Raw genomic sequence first — 19,047 nt, 5'->3', positions numbered from 1 at the left:
GATTAAATAGTTGCATAGGGGTGGGAAGTGAGGGTGTTTTGGGAAATGTGATGGGTTATGTAAACGTTCCTATGGCATTCATCTTTTCTAATGAACATTAAATATGGTGTTTTCTATTTGTTCCACTGACCTTAACTTAATTTCGGAGTAACCCTCCTTGCCCTTTTTATTCTCCAACATCACATTCTGGCGAACTGCGGTCAGGACAAAATATGTCTATGATTGTTTAATATATTTGAGCGACGTCTGCTTTCAGCTGACAGAGACGCCATTCATTTGTTTTTACATAGAGGAGTGGGGCACTCTTTATTGAAAATGTGCACACCAACAGCCTCTGCTTTTCCAATTCCCAAATAAACCATGTCTAAGTGGCCCGTCTCATATTTACATTTTTACGGTGTATATTCTTTTTGCAGGCAGTCAATACTAAAAAAATCGGTGGTGTCAAGCGAGGCTTGATGCCCTACTCGATGTCTGCATGGAAATTTCTAGCCTGATTAGATCAGCGGTGGACCAGCCTATGGGAAAATATCCCAACATATATGTATGTACCGCTCAAAGGCCAGTAAAGTATGTGACAGGGTATAGTCGGTCCATACCAAGTTAAGCACAGAATGTGCAAAAGGCGGATGGGCCTTCTGAGAAATATCTCCGATTTCCCAACTTGTCTCTATGCCTCGAAAAGGCCAGTGGGACAGGAACATGGCCAGTCACAAATGTCAGGCTGAGAGTACACATATCTAGAGTAGAGATACAGCTGCATACGGATATATCAAAATAAGTCAAAGCTCATATCTTTACAAGAGAAGTGGGGCTGTAGCAGAGGCTACCCGATTTTGGATCCTACCCTGGTCATACCAGACTGCCCTATAGAAGCACAGACAGATTGGAAAAGGGACGACTTTCACCAAATATACACCAGTATGACTCAAGGTACGATTTGGGAGATTTATATTGCGCTCCCATGCTGTTTCGGTGTATGCTGGTTTACTTGCATTAATATTAGTGAGCTGCTGTTGTGTTGCAATATTGAAAACAGATCATCACTATCCATGAATATTATAGATGTAAACACATTTAGAATTTTGGAGTAACCTGGTCAAAGAGGGCATGAAACAGCTGAAACTGGACCGTATATTCAAAGCTGTTCCTCACAGGGGTTGGGGCCCCCTAAATATGTTTGGCCCAGGACCCTCAAAATCCTTAGAGATGTCCCAGTTTGCCCACTCTTTTAAAAAACAAAATTCTCAAGGGAGAACCCCCGAAACCCCTTTAGGTTGTTCAGGCTCGTCGCTACGCTTGCTTGCCGCAGTGAACTCCTACACAAGTTTTACGCCTCATCACTTTCAAATGTCACCAGCCGCCACTGGCCAGCCCCCTTTAGTAAAAGGTGCACCATAGCGCAAACAGGAACAGTCCACCTTTTACATAATGTGGTCCAAAAAGAAAGCTTGATGTGCACTGTGTGGTATAGGAGTGGGTTAGAGTAAAGCTGTACTAATTTTACTTGCTGCGTAAGATATGATTTGAACAATTGCTGTATAGTTCTACTAAAACTCATACTGGCTTTGAGGGTATCTAAGATAGTTAGTTGGTCAACAGTATCAAATGCCACTGTGAGGTCAAGTAGAACACATGGGTGGCCTTGATGAAAAAAATGGATGATGTCATCTAATACTAGGTCTTAGCAAAATTTGAAATTCGCTGGCATAATTGGCATAATTGTGAAAATTTTGCGTAACAAAATGTATGCTAAATAATAGCGAATACACCATTACGCCACCCAATGTAATTTGGGGAGAAATGGTAACACAAGTTGAACCATTTGGATATTTGTTGAATACAAGAAACATTTCATGTAGGTTTTTACCCAAGCGGACTGTTGGGTAATTTTTTTGTACAAAACTACAACTCAAATACAAGCAGCAGTGTCTTGCATGTAAGCGGCAGTTCCTTTAACATGGTCAGTCAACAAAGGTTTCAGGTAGATTTTTGTACCTAAGTGATCCGTTCTGGTAACTTTTGAGCTCAAAACTACAAATCAGAATGTGATTGGCTATGTTTTGAATGCGAGTGATGAAAAATCAACTGAAAATTACATTTTTTAAAGAGAGATTTGTTTCACATAATTACAAGTAGTGTTGCACAAGTTTTCTGTAATTTCAGGTAAATACACTACAGCAAATTACACAAGTTTTGCCCACCCCATCACATATTATACAGGTAATTGATTTAGAGTGATGACCTGTCCTCAATTTGGATTCAGTTATACTGAGGAGACAGTAATCCCGAATGTGTTATTTTAATTGTGAACTTTGACTGAGTCAGCTAACGAATTCCTTTTTTTTGTGTCCTCATACATGCCTTAAGGAAAGCTCTTGATGGGATACCTCCAAACAATCCAAGCCATCCAATTCCAACCCTTGGGTGAGGCATATGGAAGGAGAAAAGAAGTTTTCCCTACAAGATGTTACCGTTTTATTCTCCCACTCCTGTTCACATCTCATGGGTGGCCATATGTTACTGAGGAGGACAGGACCGACGGTACCCTGGCATAATCATAGAACCAACTTTACTTCTCCCTCCAGACCACTTGAGCCGCCCAGATCTTGCTTTTGCTTGTATTATCACAAGCCATATCGGATTCGCTGGTATAGATGATATCTTCAGACATTCAACAAAGGTCGTGGGGGTTTCAGATTTCCATGCCCTACAAATTTTCCTCCTTGCAAGAATTATAACATAAAACACAAATAGCGAGGCAGGTACATTCATACGGTAATCATTCGGAAGACCAAAGAAAATTGTACTGGGGCTAACTTCCCCCTGCTGATGCAACACATCTTCCAAAAAGACACATACCTCAGTCCAATACTGCTTAATTCTTGGACAATCCCAAACATGTGGATGTCATCCGCTGCGGGGTTCTTACATCTAGGGCATTTGTATTCTTTCCCAGTCACTTTGTTAAAGTGCATAATTAAAGACAATGGAGTGCTCTGGGCTTCTAAGGCCTGCTAGAAGCCTGGAGCATCAGCAATTCACTGTTTGACTTTGTTCACAACTGTTGCTGTGAATAAAGGCCTCATAGAGCACCAGGGGATTTTAACCCTCTCAGGCTCCATGAGGCCTTTGTTTTACAAATTAGGACATTCTGCCGTCTATGGGCTGAATGTTTTAATATCTTTAGAACCTCCATAGCGGGCTCTTTGTTCATTAAGGGCCTGCTTCCTTGTTAAAGGACCAAGTTGAATGCTGGATCGAGCCTTTAATGTCCAGTAGAGCTCGCTATGGCAGGATCAAATGCTATATTGGATTAGACATTAAAGTCTTCTATGTTCTAACTCACAGTCAGAACTTCTCATTCTATGTGGTATACAATCAATTACAGAGTAATTCATTTCTCTCTCATTCCCTTTATGATGTTGGAAGTGGCGTACCAAGTTTTATGAACGTTTCATATGGCTCAAATATGTTGTAGCATGTGTTTGAGTACCTGTAAGATTGTGCTGCCTATTTACTTTTTTTCTTAAAGAGATAGCTGAGCATGTATACTGCATACTCTGTTCTACATGTGGGAATCTTAAGAATCTTTTTGAGTTGTCTCTGAGTGAGAACATACATTACCTTACAATCTTCACTGTATTTACTTGCGAAACATTTTTAACATCCTCTAAAACCTTTAAGTTTTGATAACCATCCTTTGTTAGATGCAGTGAATTCACTTCTAACTGGGTAGTCCTTTGTGGAATTCAATTTCCTAAAGGTTAACAAGACACCTTGTCACCAATTATTCTCCAGTAATTAGATGCCAATGTCTTCTGATTATTTTGCTCATCACACTATATTTATAACTAAAGGTTGAATGTATCTGAGTTTGCTGTTATCCTTCCTCTTAGGTTCTGTAGCCATCTCTATCATAGCATATAGTGTATTTTTAATAAAAATAAATGTTCCCATTCTTTTATAAATAATTTCTTGCTCATACTAATATATATATTGCTGGAATTGCATACATGCTTTACTCTTATAAATACATTGGATGGAATATTTAGTTTAAGTGGCTCTGGTGGAAGCTATGTGCATGAAGGATGCATTTGCAAAATAGCTGTTTCTATTTTTGTATTAACAATGGGCACTTTCATATCAAAAAATATAATCTACTACCTTCTCAGAGTGGCTCTGAAGTTTAAATGTAGGTGGTTGTTGTTGTTAATTCCCCTGATGAAGCATTCCACTTCCTTTTCTGTATTTTTCCAAATGATTAATGAATAATCAATACATTTTAACCACATTAGGACCTTATTTTTCATAATCTCATAGAAGCTGGCATGTAGTGTCTGTTCCTTCTACCAGACCATTGCTGGGGTGAAACAGGTGTCTATGGTCATTCTTTGCAGTTGCCTATACAGTCGAATATTGAACTTTAGATTATGTTTTCAAACCCTTAGAGGTCCAGATCTTTAAAGAATGTTCGTATGCTTTCATACTGTCCTCATGGCAAATGCTAGTATACAGTCTTGTTGCATCTAAAATACTAGAAAGACTGATTCTTTCCTACTGTATGTCATCTATGTATATCAAAAAGACATGGAATGTCATTGATGTAAGTAGATACTGTCTGTACTCCAGGTCATACAAAGTGGTCAATGTAATTAGATACATTCTGCAAGATACTACTTCTGACAGAAATAGTTGGGCTTCCCAGGTGGGGGTAGGGGGATGAGGGCGTTCGAGTTTTTATATACCATTAGAAGTCAATATGGCAGTGGAATAATTGGGTGATCTTTTTTCAGAAACATCAACTCATCATTTTTAATAAGCCTTGTTCATACCATTCTTGTAATCTATATTTTTCACAGTTGGTTCTCTTATAACACGTAGATAAGTTGTTTTTTATCTTCCTGCAGCTATAATGTGTCTCTAACCAAAGGATAATAAGTTCCTCCCCTGATCAGAGGACTCTGGGACTCATTTTGTAGTTTAGTTACAATTTCAAAATATTGTTTGTTGATCCTTATGACATCTCCTATGTGTCAGGTAGTTGATTGTAAAGCAGATATCACCAACTAATGAAAAATAGCTATAGAATGCAGCATATGTGGCACAAATTTGGAGCGTGGATCGTATCTGCTCAGTCAATAATGTCAAGATCTATTTGAATTACGTCTAATGAAAATTCTTCATTTCAAGAGGTTTCTGAATCTAAACATGCAAATGTTTCCATAACATTGATATCTTCCGAATTTTTAAGTAGCTCATAATGAAATAATACTTAGATTTGATTGGTTAATTTGGTTTACATTTTTGTGAAGCAAAATGTTTTAGCATTTTCAACTTCTTTAGGTATGTCAATCCGTGTTTGAGTTTAATTGAAAAATTATTCAGCACAGTAGAAAAGATCCAATGTTAGGAATTCGTTAGCTGTGGCCATAGTGCACCCGGATCAGAGGGGATTCATACCAGGGAGACAGCTAAATGAGTTCACCTTTCAAGTAATGGGGGCAATCAATGTCGCTGTGGTAAAGAAGGTCCCTCTCACGATAGTTGCAATAGATGTCGCAAATGCTTTTGACCAGGTGAACTGGATATATCTCTGGGAGACTCTACAAAGCTTGGGTTTTCCATGTAATTTTGTGTAGGCTGTGAAATGCCTTTACCTTAATCTGAAAGCTAAAACTTTAGTTAATGGAGCACTGACGGACTGATTTAGTATTTCAAGAGACAATATGCAAGGATTTCCTCTGTCACCATTATTATTCAACCTGTATATCGAACCGTTAGTCGGCTGGCTCAGGGCAGATCCAACCATCAACTCTTTTAAAATCACAGAGCTAGAGTTAAAACTTGCTCTTTATGTGGACGATCTGCTTCTGTATGCATCTAATCCAGCAGAAGCTATACCTAGGCTATTTGAGAAGGCAGATAGATTTGAAGAAGTCTCAGGATATAAAATTAATAAGGAAACAAACGAAATAATGGAATGACATCAAGTTAATGGAACTCAGAGGGCAAAGACCCAAAAGAGATACCTTTTGGTTCATCTGGCTCAGAACTTAGAAGACCTTCCCAAAATCAACTGGAAGAGGGTCCCCAAAGAGGTTGTTAGTCTCTTAACAAGATGGGCAAACCTCCCCTTAAATATCTACGGGAGGGTCAACCTCGTTAAAATGATAATTTTGCCTAAAATAACTTTCCTTTATAACTCTGTTCCATTATCTTTTAGCGCTAAGGATATTGCTAAGCTACAGGACAAAATTGGCACTTTCATATGGGCGACTAAAAGTCCCAGAGTTGCATGGAAAAAGATTAGGAGAGGTCTCAATGTGGAAGGGCTAGTGTTACCAGACCTACTTACTTTTATTTTTACGGCTTCTATTTTAAATTTTTTAGAATTTTGGCCAACAATACCGATTCCTCATCATTAGGTTTATTATTTGTGTATCATTTTGACGTGGAGCAGGGGCAGGAGTATTTCCTCTACAAGGTCAGAGATCCTAAGTTTTACAAAAAAGTAAGATTAAAGATTCTGGGAGCTGCATTATAGAATTGGACGAACATCAGAAGGGGATTGAAAATTCCATATTATGCAGCACAGGCTCCAATTTGGGACTCTCCCGGTACTCCGGAATTCCTGCAAGACCAACTCTGTCAACCACTTAAACTTGCCGGTATTAGATTTTGGGGAGATCTACAAAAGGACTCGCAGTTAATCAGTTGGGAGTCACTAACTAGTTTAACTCGAGGGACACTGACAAGATTTACGTTTTATCAGTTATGCGCTTGGTGGGCAACGCAGACCTGGGGCAAGGACGAAGCTAACTGGAAATTTGACTTAGTCTCTAGAACAGCTTTTTGGGAAATGGAATTTTCCTTCTGGTACTGGGCTCTTTTGGAAACCGGTGAAGACATGGAACTGGAAGTTAGAAGACTCTGGGGTGATGAATTTAGAGGCAATGAGCAGGAAATATCTAAATTATGGTTTGACTCTTTTTCCATGTTGCAGGCAGGAGTCAAACCAGCTGCACTTAGGAGGAACCATCTATACACGGCCTACAGAGTCTATTGATCTCCAAAGAAACTATGAGGAAGGATATAAGTTCAAAAGTGAAATGGTATTTATCCTTGTTCTGAATGATGTTAACGGCTCCCACTAGGATAGTGTCAAAGGTCGAAAAATAATGTTAATGGTCATATGGTCAATAATCGTAGTAGTGAATGCAAAGCTTTAACCTGGAGGTGGTAGATTAAGGAAAGTTTCACCGTAGAACCTGAAGCCTTAATGGTCTTTAACTTTGCCTCATTTTTTCAATTAATTCATTTTAGTTCACCAACACAAAGACGTTAAAATGTATTGAAAAGCAGGCTGAAACATTATTTCTGTAGTGCAGGTTTTGCAATAACTGAACTTGAAAATATGCTTAGAAGTGATCTATGAAATCATTAATCCCATATTCCACTGCCTGTATAATACTATGTAGTCCGGTAGAGAGGGCATCATTTGAATATAGACAACTTTCCCTTCGGCGCTTCTGAAAGTACTTGTAAAACCAAATCATTCAGCACATGAAACAGAAATATGTGCAATGCTATCATTGTTTTATAGACTTGTGCTAAGCATAATTGGTTCGAAAAGTTTTGTCCTGAAGTAAACGTAGCTATTAATCCATACTTCACTGAAAACCTTTTATAAGCAGAGAACCTCAGCCCAGCTATAATGTGACCAACCGTCACTCTAACCTTGAAAAAGAATGATTTGTTTTCCTTTTGCAATATAACATTCCTTAATGTTAACTAGCCTACTTTGAATATTTCATATTTTATATGCTATTATACTTTATGTATTCCATGTGTCAAATTAATGTGTACTTGCAAGGACATTTTCATAAATGGAAAGGCTACAGAAGTGCAACCGATTAAAAGTGATGGATGGACAGTGGTTCAGGAGTGGCTTCCCTTAAATGGCTCCTAACATCAGTATTCAAACTCTATGTATCGTTCATCCTCAATCACTCTTGGAGTACCAAGGGATACATTTCTTGCACTTCACTTCACCTCTATCTACCCTGCTTCACACTCACATCCACAGACAGATACAAAATATTAGACCATTTAAAACTGCAAACAAACGTTACATGTGTTAACGTTTCGAAATACATTCAAAAGTGCAAAGTATTTTAATACCTAATTTTGCAAACGTGAAATGTACAGCAGCAAAACAACTACAATTGAAAATACTGGAAATTACAGTTCACAAAGTAATCATGGGCCAATCGGTATGAAAAGAACCTGAACGACAGAAACCATAAAAGGATATCCCCCGCTCCACAAACAACTCTATCTAATGCTTTTAGGTGTGACTTCAGATAGGCTTTAGCTGATTGCTTTCAAACACGTTGGGGCATATTATCAAGCCCATTATCCCAGCGTTATTTGCACTTTTCTGCCGCTATCGCGGCAATATCATCATCACAGTATTAGCAAGCTGCAGCAAACGGGCCTTAGCGCTAGTTTTCTGGTGATAGCGGCCCGTTTTTTTAACGCCAAGCATGTCAGCGATATTATGGCTGAGATACCCGCCACCCCCTCTCGACGCAATCCCCAAGGATGGGAAACTGGAAACTGTTCTGAACTTTTGGAAGGCGGGAGGGAGTGACCCTTCCCGGCCGTATTTATTAAAATATGAAACAAAATTAAAACATTAAAATAACAGTTTCATATTATGTACAATTTCATTTCCACATTACGATGTTTGGCTAACCTTAACAGATCTCTAATACAAAGGTTCTCCTAGCCGAACTAACATCCTAAAAACATTTGACTTGAAACTGTACATCCTAACGTTAAGGGCCAACGGCAAGGTCGTAACCGGTGTCAGATCCCTAAACCAGAAATACCCCCCTCACTTATGAGGGGGGCGACCGCACAGAGGCGTACCTCAAGTGCATCTACCAATTTCCCTTTGACTTGACGGGGGCCCCAATGAACTCGACGCCATTTAACGGTCGTCCGAGGACTCGTGTGAGGTGTCTAAAAGGTAGCGTAAACCCCCTCCCAAACCCCACACAACTTACCCCATCTGCCGTCGCAGATGTCCTGGCCCCGGGAAATTCCCCAGGAGGGCCCGTAGCCCCTCCTATCCAGGAAGGGGCCTTGACCGCCTTTCCTTTCCTTCCGGCGGCCCATCCTTAGAAGGGACCGCCTCCCCGTTGAGGGGCCAATGGCCACCTCCCCCGAGCGCTCCCATCCGTAATGGGTGACGCCCCCCCCCATAGGGATCTTCCAATTACTGCTCACCGATCATGACCTTACCGCCCGACCAAAATAAATACGACATTTAACTAAAAACTAAATTACAGAACAACCATAACTATTTCACGTATGATTACTGATCAACACTAATGCAGAATTACTTTATTTGAAAAAACATACTGTAAATGACCATTCTTTATTGCATACTCAAAATAACACGACAATCATCACAACCTGCAAGAAATAGAGTTACCACATCAAAACTTTATTTAAAACAACTGGCTGTCCTCAGGGGCTGGTGGGTGGGTCAAAATTGGCTCTTCGTTCCGTCTCGAGCTCACGTACAGCGGGGAGGTGCAGTTTCAGAGCACAGGAACAAGAGGATGCTTGCTTGGCTTGTAGCTCCTTTTATCCATCTTCGGGCGGGCGTAAACCCGCCTCCGCCTGCCCCCCGGGGGCGTGGCCGGCGGTATCAGTGTCTAGGACAACCCACTCCAGGGCGGGAAAAGGCGCGCCCCGGCTACGCCGCTTCGGGCATACCAGCCGGGACTCGCCCCCCGCCCAAGATGGCCTCCCGGAGGGATCGGGGTACTCCACCATACGTTCGGGGGGACCGAGTGGTCGCCCCTTTCCATATGGCTGAGATACCCGCCACCCCCTCTCGACACAATCCCCAAGGATGGGAAACTGGAAACTGTTCTGAACTTTTGGAAGGCGGGAGGGAGTGACCCTTCCCGGCCGTATTTATTAAAATATGAAACAAAATTAAAACATTAAAATAACAGTTTCATATTATGTACAATTTCATTTCCACATTACGATGTTTGGCTAACCTTAACAGATCTCTAATACAAAGGTTCTCCTAGCCGAACTAACATCCTAAAAACATTTGACTTGAAACTGTACATCCTAACGTTAAGGGCCAACGGCAAGGTCGTAACCGGTGTCAGATCCCTAAACCAGAAATACCCCCCTCACTTATGAGGGGGGCGACCGCACAGAGGCGTACCTCAAGTGCATCTACCAATTTCCCTTTGACTTGACGGGGGCCCCAATGAACTCGACGCCATTTAACGGTCGTCCGAGGACTCGTGTGAGGTGTCTAAAAGGTAGCGTAAACCCCCTCCCAAACCCCACACAACTTACCCCATCTGCCGTCGCAGATGTCCTGGCCCCGGGAAATTCCCCAGGATGGCCCGTAGCCCCTCCTATCCAGGAAGGGGCCTTGACCGCCTTTCCTTTCCTTCCGGCGGCCCATCCTTAGAAGGGACCGCCTCCCCGTTGAGGGGCCAATGGCCACCTCCCCCAAGCGCTCCCATCCGTAATGGGTGACGCCCCCCCCATAGGGATCTTCCAATTACTGCTCACCGATCATGACCTTACCGCCACAGGCCGGATAGCTGACCGGCTATCCGGACCCCCCACAACAACTCCTACCTAAAGGTCATGTGTTAAGCTCTTCAGCCAAGCAATGAGGTCCCCTATGAGTAACTCATTCCCCACCCGGGACAAATGGACCCAATCTTCAATATACATACTGTCCCCCTTGATACAACCATGCGGAATAGACTGCAGTGTATTTGAACGAAACAGTCTACCCAACTTGTTATTTACTTTCTTCACTGAGTGGTTCAGAGCAGAAACCGAAATCGCCCCCCGCCACACTTTTCGTGGAATCATATGGGACCATGCAATTGTGCACCCTGGAACTCTCCTCGCCAACCAACTTACAGTGGAAAGCATTGCCTCGAGAAGCAGTCGTCTACCAGTGGTCACCAAATCATTACCCCCAAGATGGACTATGATTACAGACGGCGGTGACCTTGTCCGCCCTAACAAACCCTCGAAAAAGGATTGAAACTGGTCAATACAGAGCCCGCCCCTTCCGTAGAAGGTCACCCTGTACCCGTATTCCCCAGCCATGTGAATCATGTCACCTGCCTTGAATACGTCCGCGGCACGCCTCACGTATGAGTGGCCCACGACCCACACCTCCTTTTTCGCAGCCGGTGATGTCTGACCGCTGGTGCCCAGGTGTCGGGTCGACTGCACAGTCCGCCCCGCCTCGAAAGCTTGCGCAACTGAAAACCAAACAAAAACAAGAAGCGTGAGTACATCATTACAGCTTCACAACATGTGCAACCGCACATACCTCTTGTAACAATTCGAGGACCAATGCCCCAAACGCTTTACTTTTTCAACACTCAGACCCCTGGCTGTAGCCTCAGTAGCAGCCCCTATCCGAAAGGAGTGGGTCCCAAACTCGCCGGGGTTCAAGCCCGCGGCCGAAATCGACATCGCAAGCACCCGCTGGAACTGAAACCTCGTCAGTGGGGTGGCGTCAGCGTGTCTCAACAAGGTCCCCCCCCATGATGCCACCCTCTGCGCTAAATATTCCTCTACGCAAACAACAGGGCACATGGAAGACCCGGGCAACCTCTGAATGACTATGCAGTCCCCAGTCGCACCCTGATCGATTTTGGACCTGACAAACGAGACAGTCATCGTCTCCACCCTGACCTGAATGTGCTCTCGGCACAGTCCCCCCATCGTATCCTGCTTGTTCTTCGCCACTAGTTCGCTTACCCGCATAGCCCCATGGAATGCTAGCGCAAATGCGGCTCGGAATAACACTGTTTCATACCGGGATGAACACGTTGCAGGGAGTACGGACAATAACAAGGCCAACCTATCCAGACCTATCGGGTGCCTCTCATCTACTCTGCGACCCTCAAGGCGTTGCCACCCACGTAGAGCTTTCTGCACCACGAAAGACGCTGTCGGGTCCTGGATCCCATGAGCCTTTGCCATAAAGGAAATGGCGGCCCGATGCCTCTGGGCCGTAGCCACTGATTTGCCTGCCTGATGTAAAAACAGCAGAAATTTTACGACAAGCTCCTCCTGTCCCCAAAGCTCCCCCCCAGCAGAACCCAAAAAGGACCAATAGGAACGGAACGCCCCTTCATATGCCTTCCTTGTCCTGGGTGCTAAACTCTCTCCCACGAGGTTTTGTAGTTCGGGGCACCGAGAGACCAGAGAGCTTCGGGAAAGGGTGCCGCCACCGGGTCCGCTGTGGGCAGAAAACCCCAGAAGGCCTGCATACGGAAACGAGAAAGTGCATCAGCCGCTTGGTTCAGCACCCCCGGGACATGTCTTGCCCTAAAGAGCACATTCAACTGCATACACAATAACACAATTTCTTTGAGCAGTCTCAGAATCCACTTGCAACGTGCTGCCTGACTATTGATACACTCAACCACAGTCATGTTATCAGACCAGAACACCACAGAGTGATCCCGAAACCCCTCCGGCCATGTTTTCAAGGCCACCAAAATAGGGAAGAGTTCAAGAAAAGCAATGTTACTCGTCAGCCCGTACTCGTGCCACCATGACGGCCATTTTTTAAGCCGACCATTGTGTACCAAATATGGCACCAAAACCTATACTCCCTGCCGAATCTGTCCAAAGTCCCAGCTCCTCGGAAGACACCGCTGGTTTGTTCCAGACAATTCGACCATTGAAATCCGCCAGAAATGCCAACCAAATGCGCATGTCCTGGCGAACCTCTGCCGAGAGTCTTGTGCGGTGATGTCCTTCCTTCAGGCCGACCATGGCTTGTGCAATCGAGCGGGAAAAGGGGCGGGCCATTGGCATTACTCTCAGGGCAAAATTCAACTGACCCACCATTTGTTGCAATTGATGCAGGTTTACTTTCGTCGCACGACTACATGTTTCAAGGGATGTCCTGAATTTTAACACTTTTTCCCTGGGCAATCGAAAACAACCTTCTACTGAGTCGAGCTCGATCCCCAGAAACTCGAGCAAAGTTGAGGGACCCACAGTCTTACCTGGCGCCAATGGCACGCCAAAATGATTCATTAAGACACAAAATTCATGTAAGGCCTTTCCACATTCAGAAACCCCGGCTGCCCCCAAGATCAGAAAGTCATCGAGATAATGCATGACATGCTGAAAACCCGTCTTCCTTGTGAATACCCATTGTAAAAAACAACTGAATTTTTCAAAGTAGGCACAGGATATAGAGCACCCCATTGGCATACATCTATCCATGTAATAGCGACCCTGAAACATAAAACCAAGGAGACGCTGATCGTCTGGGTGTACCGGGAGCAACCGGAACGCTGACTCGATGTCTGATTTAGCCATCAGCGCCCCGGGGCCCAGGCGATTCAACATGGCGACGGCCTCATCGAAAGATGCGTACCGCACCGAACACACTTCCGGGTCTATCGCATCGTTCACGGAAAGACCACGTGGGGCTGACAAGTTATGTATTAGCCGAAACTCCCCCGGGTCCTTCTTGGGGACCACCCCTAGAGGGGAACAAACAAAGTTAGGAACTGGTGGCAAATCAAATGGACCGGCGACACGACCTCGAGTCACCTCCTTCCCAATCTTTACCTGAACCACCGCCGTATGCTGCAAGACCGACAGTTGGTTCTTACAGTTAGCTACACCCTGAAAATCCCCCACTGGGATGCGGAAACCATATGAAAACCCGTCCCGCAACACCCCAGCGGAAGCATGATCCGGGTATTCGTTGAGCCAAGGAATCATTGCCATGGTATCAATCGGAGTAGGTAAAGGCGCCCCTCGGACTATTTCAGACCTGTTTGGCGCTTCCCCTATCACCGTTGTCACCCGTCTTGGCTCTGCACATGGACTCAGGATGGGATGACTGCCCACACCCCCCACATTCATGTCTGAACTTGCATGACCCCTGGGGCCTCGTACATTTTCCCCTGTTAAAATTCCAACAAATCCCCCTTTTACCTGTGTTGCCACTCGGCTTCGAGTGGTTCTCGTTACCTGCACCCGTCCGAAAGGGTGTCCCAGAGGATTGGCGGGAAGATTCACCCCCGTTACTCCCTGACAATGGCACTTTTAACATTCCTGAACTCTCCATTTTCTGCCAAGAAACTGAGTCGAAACAATCCCATGTTAGAACTGGGTCGTGCTCTTTAGCTTTTCTAAAAATATTGTCATAACAGAACCACTGATTACCCCCGTACGCCAGAGAATACTCCATGATACGTGACTGATAAATAGGCAACTCGGTTAACAATTTGGGCCTGCGCTCACCCATGATCGAGGTAAAAATGCCCCACGCTCTGCCCCAAGTACCTATGTTTTCCTCAACCTTAAAGGCGGCCATTTTTGCGCGCCAAACACTCGGATGCATGAGCTCCTTTTGGCTCTTCACATGCTCCATCTCGTAATGGTCGGTAAGCAAAGAAAACATGTTCACATACTTATCCGCCCAAATCTTTTCCTTAGTTTCCAGTGGCACATGCTGGGCAACTTTCTCCCTTCGTGAAGGTACAGACCCCTCCCCCGCAATCGGCAATGGCCGCTTACCTGAACCAGATGCTGCACTTGCCGCTGAACTTGGGCCTGTTGCACTTTCAGCCGCCGGAACCTGTGGGGGAACAGAAGATGGTGCCTTCGCAGCCTCTCTAGATTCCCGCAGTTGTCTCATTACTGCCCGGGCGTCGTCAGCCGTGGCGCCCTCACTATCTTTTCCCAACAACGCTGCTAATTGCGCCGCCAACTCGGGAGGCATATCTTCCCCGTTTACGGGGGTGACCACCACGGGGATCGGATGCCCCTCCTTCGGAACCGAGGTTGGCTCCCCAAGTGGAGTATCGGGAACCGGGGTTTCCCCCCCAAGTGCCGCCCTTTTGGACCTCTTGCCTCTCCCGCTAGGGACTACTCCTGGCAATGCTGGTCCAATGACTCGCCTCGGTCCTCCCTCCCCGTTCTTAGCCGCCATCTGCTTCTTCAAATCGGCTACCTCCTTTATGAGCATGCGGAGCATCTGATCGGTCCCGACCCGCTTTCCGACCTTCTTGCCCGGCATTCTCAAGCGAAGATATCTGTAAAACAAAGAGAAAGATTACAACGCTCAAAATTGGCTCTTCGTTCCGTCTCGAGCTCACGTACAGCGGGGAGGTGCAGTTTCAGAGCACAGGAACAAGAGGATGCTTGCTTGGCTTGTAGCTCCTTTTATCCATCTTCGGGCGGGCGTAAACCCGCCTCCGCCTGCCCCCCGGGGGCGTGGCCGGCGGTATCAGTGTCTAGGACAACCCACTCCAGGGCGGGAAAAGGCGCGCCCCGGCTACGCCGCTTCGGGCATACCAGCCGGGACTCGCCCCCCGCCCAAGATGGCCTCCCGGAGGGATCGGGGTACTCCACCATACGTTCGGGGGGACCGAGTGGTCGCCCCTTTCCATTATCGCTAATGACATGCAAAGTTGGAGTTCCCGAACAAAAATGCACGAAAACACCACTACACCATATTATCAAGGGGCTCCTTGAAATTCTGAAGAGCCAAACATCTGGCTCTAACTGCAAGTTTCTAACTGCAGTTAGAGTCAATTACTTAAGACCAGAAAATAGCTCGTCTTAAAAATGGTAATAAAACATGAGCCCATATCTCTGCAGGTTTTGGCGATGGACAGCGCTGCAAGCAATGTTGCAGAGCTGCCCTGCGCCAAAACTGCAGTGCAGGAATGCACACAATCAATAAGATAGTGCCCATTCCTGTGCTACAGTCATGAAAAGTGTTGCTGCGCTGCGACAAGACAGCGTTGCAACACTTCTCACTATGCCCTTCTTGCGACAGCATGTATGCCCTGTAACCATTGGACAGTGCTCCATGACACAAGTAATGACAGATAGGTCAGGAATCCTGAAGTATCTGCCTGCGCTAAAGTCATGCATTGCTGCAGTCGTGTCACAACCATAACGCAACTCCAGCAATGCATGGGGCCAGCCTATCCCTGTGGAACTGCCTCACCCACACGCCTGCCATCAGGCGGGCGGAAGGTACTGACGCAGTGCTGTCCATGAGTGGTGCCCGAATGCTGGCGCTGTCGGAGATGCATCGTTGGTGGATGCGCGCTGCGTTGTCATCGTTTGGAAGCATTGGTGGAGTGTTGGTGCAGAGGGAGTTGACGAGATGTTCTTTGATGGCCTTGATCCAGCTGCGAGGGGGTGCAATGATGGCAGTGGCGTCCCGTGGGCAAGGTGAAGACTTGATGTTACCAATGATGATCAGTCCAGGAGAGTCCGGTGCTGTGGCTGAAGTCGAAGCTCCCGCTGATGGAGGTAATATGCTTGACCGTATGTCCTGCTATGTGGCCTGTTGAGGTGAGTTGTAGCTTGCATCTGATGTTGGGGACCTTCCCCTGAAGGCGGTGGTGTTCTGCTCACTGGGGTTGTCCAAGTGGAACTTGAGATAACCAAGTAGGATGTCGTCAGTGGATGGGAGACCCTGGGTGCAATGAGGTCAACAATGGTATTTGGCAATAGGAGGCCAAGGTCCGCCGGGGGGCCTGCAAATGAGCGTATCACAGTGGATGTGCTTGGGCTTGGTCTGGATCTTGGAGTTGAGGTGGTCCATGATCACCGTTGGGTCATTAGAGTGCGTGGTCAGTTGTAGCGGTGAAGTGTCCAAGAGGAAGGCTCCTTGGTGCTGAGTGAGGTCCAGGGGCAGACGGACGCAGACAGGTTGGCCTATGGTTTGCCTTTGGCATGGGAGACGCCCAGTACAACGCAGGCAGTACATCACAACTACACAACTCCGATAACTCATGTGCCTTTACATCGCATTTAAGTACAAAGCATTATGAGTTCAGTTATGGGGTAATTTAAACATTTTTTCAGGTGTGTATGGGTTTTGGATGAAAAAATGAAAATTGGACTATTACTTTTATGTTAAATATGAAAAAAGAAGTGTTTTGGGGTACAATATGAAAAACGGGGTGTTCGTGGGGTAAAATATGAAAAATGGGGTGTTTTTGGGGGTACATTTTGCAATTTTTGGGTAGTTTTTTGGGGTCAAATTTCTAAATTTAGGGTGTGTTTTGTGCAAACATAAAGAAACATTTGGATGATGCATGGACGGCCGGATGTGTGTGTGAGTGTGTGTTGTTAAAAATGTATTATGGGAAGTCTTACCTCTAGGACGTGTCCTGTGTCTTTGTAGCTCCTGCTCTCCTGCATCTGCTTCCAGGAAAAGGAAGTAGGCAGGCAGGATCCCTCCCCTGAGTCAATCACAACGCTGCAATGCAACAGTGGGATTGTTAATTGGTAAGTCATGCAGCCAGGGGCCGGAGGGGTGGGCATGTTCTCCATGCAATCTGTAATGCAGCCTGCATTGCGAACAGAGACGTGTGCATGTCTGCATTGGGCGGCCTGTGTGGGCTCACCAAACAGCCATTGCACACTTGAGTGTGCATGCCAATACACACATTCCCTGCTCTGTGTTTGGAGCAGTCCTACCCACCGTCCCACCCCCTCGGTATACATAGCATGATCACATCAGTTAATTTTCCCTTGTTATTCCCTTTTTTAACAGTTTTTTTTACTTCTATGAGCCCGCACATCCCGCTTCCCACCACTGCTGCCCCTGTGGTCCTGCACGCCTGTACTCAAACATTCCCGCCTCCCAGCTGATCTTTCCTTCACCCTCCCCTACTTAATGGTGGACACTGAGCTATTGCGCAGCGGACACGTACTGGCGCACAGAAGGCGTGCCTAAGACAAGCCCATCTGCGAACTAACCGCGACCAGCGCCAGGAAGCCTGATCATGGGCCACCCACTGCTACAGCACAGCCACCCTCCATGCACTCAACTCCGGGAAAGTCCAAGACTGACAACAGGCCTCTGCAAACACGACCCACTTCCAGTTCCCCTGCCTCCACTGCCGCTAGAGCTTAACCACCACCCCGGACTCCAACACAGCCGACGTCAGCACCGCCGACACCCTAGGATGCATCCTCCCTCCACAGGCGCTCCGTGCACAAACACCCTGTGGAAATTTAGAACCTACTCGACATCCCCTTCTTCACAGAGACCTGAACCAACGCCTCCACAGCCTCTGACATCAACACCACCATCACAGCCGGATCCAAGATCCAGAGGAAGGACCGCACCAACCACTCGGGAGGGTGCCTCGCCATTACCCACAAAAGCACCATCCGCCTCACCACCTCCAGCGACTTTCTACTCAACCTCACCACCTCCAGTGAAACCTTCCCCTCCGCCAAACACCTGCACTTCCATATCCAGACCAGCCGCAACTCCACACTACGGGGAGCCCTTGTCTACAGACACCCCGGGCCCCAGACACACTAGCCTGCTCACCATCTCCACCTGGATGCCAATCACAGCCGAAGACACAGCCTCAACCATGAAAGGAATCCAATCATGAGCACCTACCAACCCATACCCTTCCACATCTACCACAGAGCTGTGACTGCCATCACACACGAACTGCAATGCACCATCAACACTACCTTCAAAACAGGCACCTACCCAGATGACTGAAAGCTTACAGAAGTCTGGCCCCTTCTCAAAAAGACCACAGATTACACCACCGAACTCAAGTACTACTGGCTCATCTCTCTCCTCCCCTTCACTGCCAAGGTTGCAGAGTAAACAGTCAACAGAGAACTGATCAGATTCATTGATGACAACGCCATCCTTGACCCGTCTCGATCCAGATTGCGAACCAACTACAGCAACAAGGCCATCCTCACCACCACAGACGACATCTGCACACTCCTGGACCAAGGCCACGCCACAGCCCTCATCATACTCAACCTTTCAGCGACCTCCGACACCGTTTCCCACCACACACTAGTCGCCAGACTACACAACGTCGGCATACAAGGAACAGCCCTCAACTTGATCTGATCATTGCTCCCCGGATGAAGCCAAAGGATCAGACTGCCAACCTTCCTCTCTGATCCAATGTAAATCATCTG

This window comes from Lissotriton vulgaris, chromosome 6, assembly GCF_964263255.1.
Source record: "Lissotriton vulgaris chromosome 6, aLisVul1.2, whole genome shotgun sequence".
Classification (NCBI taxonomy): domain Eukaryota; kingdom Metazoa; phylum Chordata; class Amphibia; order Caudata; family Salamandridae; genus Lissotriton; species Lissotriton vulgaris.
This window is presented reverse-complemented; position numbering follows the sequence as displayed.